Source organism: Taudactylus pleione, unplaced genomic scaffold (genome assembly GCF_031769625.1).
Source record: "Taudactylus pleione unplaced genomic scaffold, aTauple2 ptg000005l, whole genome shotgun sequence".
Taxonomy (NCBI): Eukaryota; Metazoa; Chordata; class Amphibia; order Anura; family Myobatrachidae; genus Taudactylus; species Taudactylus pleione.
This window is the reverse complement of record NW_028284408.1, coordinates 1,127,725-1,131,071: the sequence shown is the minus strand read 5'-3', so window position 1 is coordinate 1,131,071 and position 3,347 is coordinate 1,127,725. Positions and strand designations below refer to the sequence as shown.

The 3,347-nt window shown below is 37.4% G+C and overlaps 1 pseudogene; it reads left to right on the top strand.

The window, feature by feature from the left end:
* Positions 1-1,889: 1,889 nt before the first annotated feature.
* LOC148543178 (5S ribosomal RNA) lies at positions 1,890-2,008 on the top strand (annotated as a pseudogene).
* The last annotated feature ends 1,339 nt before the right edge of the window (positions 2,009-3,347 follow it).

Sequence of the window (3,347 nt, the reverse complement as noted above, 5' to 3'; positions counted from 1 at the left end):
TCATCATGGACAAAGAATATTATAATGAAGAAGCATTAAGACTTTTGTCTGACAAGGATACATACGAACTTCTGAAAAAAGACCCATCAGAACAGTACAAGAAAGAAATGAACCTCCTCCTAAAAGAAGGTAGAGACACTGGAGTACTAAACACAGCTGAATATGACTACATTACACAACATCACCCAATATTACCAGTCTTCTATTTTTTACCTAAAATACATAAAACATATAATAATCCAACAGGGCGTCCAATAGTTTCCGGGATAGGATCACTCACCACCAAACTTTCCGAATATGTGGATATTATTTTACAGCCACTGGTTATCAAACAAAAAAGTTATTTAAGAGATACAACACAAGTTTTAGAATTACTAAATACTACTGAATGGGAAGAAGGATTCATCCTAGCAACACTGGATGTCAAATCCCTCTACACCTGTATTGATCACCAACAAGGATGTAGAGGAGTAGAAGCGATCACAAGATAAGAAGAGAACTAATCACCTTTACACTCAAAAGCATTGATTTCATTCTTACACACAACAATTTTTGGTAAGCAGCTCCCACTATAGACAGGTTTGCGGGACTGCAATGGGGACTAAATTTGCCCCCAGTTATGCGAACCTGTTTATGGCAGAATGGGAAAACCAAAACATTTGGATCAACAACCAATACAGAGAACACATTTCTATGTGGAGGCGTTACATAGATGATGTCATTATCATATGGACAGGAGGAACCGACACATTTAATCAATTTGTGGAAACTATTAATTCAAATGACAACAACTTGGAATTCACTGCAATTTCCAGCTCCCACTCGATTAATTTTCTAGACCTGACCATATACATCGAAGCAGGTAAGATTCAAATGAAAACCTACATCAAACCAGTAGACTGCCATCGGTTTATACCACCCACAAGTAATCATCACAAAAATTGGATCAACAGTATCCCAGGAGGTCAATTCAAAAGAATGAGACGAAATTGTTCTAACATTAAAACTTTTGAAGAACAAGCCCTCAATTTGAAGACCAAGTTTATGGATCAAAAATACAACACAGGAATCATTGACAAAGCATTGGAAACAGCAAGAACCACGGACAGAATAAATCTCCTTACATATAGGGACAAGAAAACTGAAGAACCATCATGTTTGAGATTCATTACTCAATATAGTGACCAACATATACTCTTAGAGAAAATTGTTCAAAAACATTGGCATTTACTCATGAGAGACGACTCTCTACAGGGATTAATTCCGAATAAACCTCAGTTTACATACAGAAAAGCAAAGAGTATAAAACAAGAACTGGTAAAGAATCACTTTCCGCCAGAAAAAGAAAAAACTCTTAAAGAAGGAACCTGGTTAGGAGAAAGAAATGCAGGATTTTATCACTGTAATAGATGCATGGCATGCAAAACAATAAAACATAGAAGTATTGCCCCGACAATGGAAAGAAACCTCCAATTCAACCGGAGACACTTTTAAAATCAAAGACCCAATGACTTGCGATACAAAGGGCATAATATACTTAATCTCCTGTCCTTGCGGCCTACAATATGTGGGCCGAACAGCTAGAAAATTAAGCTTAAGGATAGGTGAACATATAAGAAACATTAAACATAAACTAGATACACACAGTGTATCTGATCACTTTGGCAAGATACATAATGTAGATCCAAGTGTTCCTCACCTTCACGGCAATTAAGAAAGTGAAAACTACATGGAGAGGTGGAAATTATTTGAAACTAATGTCCCAAGAAGAAACCCGCTGGATTTATAAAATGAAAACCCTTACACCAAGAGGTCTTAACATAGATTTCGAATTATCAGAATTCCTGAAGGACTGAATCCCCAAGAGGAAGATTGGGACTGTAGATGATACCTACATACATACCACCCTGGATACGCCCAACTACTTCCGAACTTGGAAGCTAAGCAGGGTTGGGCCAGATTAGTAATGAGGAGGGAGACCACTCATGAATATCTGGTTATGTAGACACATCAAAATATGCAGCACCCTTTCTCCACAATATGGGGCATGAAGCTAGGAATGAAGACCAACTCGATAATATCCAGACAAATACAGATATTGTATCTATATACACTCTCCAATCAGAATCTTTTATTTATTTTATTTTATTTAATTATTTAACTTTTATACAAAATAATTCCAGAATGAGGAAGCTAGAATGAATCATTCTCTTTCAGATATCTAATATCAGTATGCCAATGAATTATTTCATTTATCTACTTCACCCATGCATGTAGTTAGATAACACAGAGGTTACCTGCCTAACTGTAATTTGACCAGAATATTAGGCTTATAGACGTTCATTAATACATTATGTTCATTTATGCACCTCTTTCATGTATGTATTTGCCTAAATTTTAGCTTTAATCATCAAAGATTTTAATAACCAACATAGTAAGTAAACTCATGTCATCTATTCCATTAATGAACGCCACTACAATTGGGATCTGGCAGGAGGACTAATTACTTAATGAAGATCTTAGTACTTAATGTTCAGTCAATTATACGTCTGAATAAAAGGCTTCCCCCACCACCAACCAACTATACAGCCCTGACGAAGCCGGCAAAAACACAAGCGGGTGAAATGCGTTGGCCACGCCCCCCCTCTCAACCTGGTTCACGGACTCTGGTCTCTAGCTTTCTGGCGAGGATCAGCGGGCACGCTCACCGCTGGCAAACACCCGCCAAGCGAGACAGCACATCCTAGAGACGCTAGCAGAGGACAGAAGGAGAAGCCAAGAGATCGGGCGGCATTCACAGCACTACAGCCACATGTTAGTGTGGTGAGTATTTATCTAAGAACTGTTTAGAAACAAGGTAGGAAAAACGCTATCCACCTATACCCATCTGACACTTTGTATTCAAGACAGGAGTTGCAAAACAAGGACTCAGAACTTCTTTGTAACTTTTTTTTGCTACAAACACCATCTCCCCAGCTGACGAGCTGTTGTTGTGCAAAACATATCTGCGATCTATCAAGGACTTACCCTTTGCACACCGGAGACTGTAACACCCATTAGCATTTTAATATGTGATATTATGTGATTGTATTTTATTTTATATTTTATACTTATATTCTATTTTTTGTCACACTGTGTCTAGATTAAAAACAATTTTATCACACTCACTGCACATTGAGTCATTAAACTCCCTGCTGCGCTGTTATTTAGACACAATAACTATTACCATGCAGAGAGCATCCTGTTTAAAGAAAATTTGTCTAATACAGGTGGCGAGGAATCATTGAAACAACTTTATTTTCATTTATTAAATTAAGAAAAAAAGAGGTGGATTTTTTACTCCACAG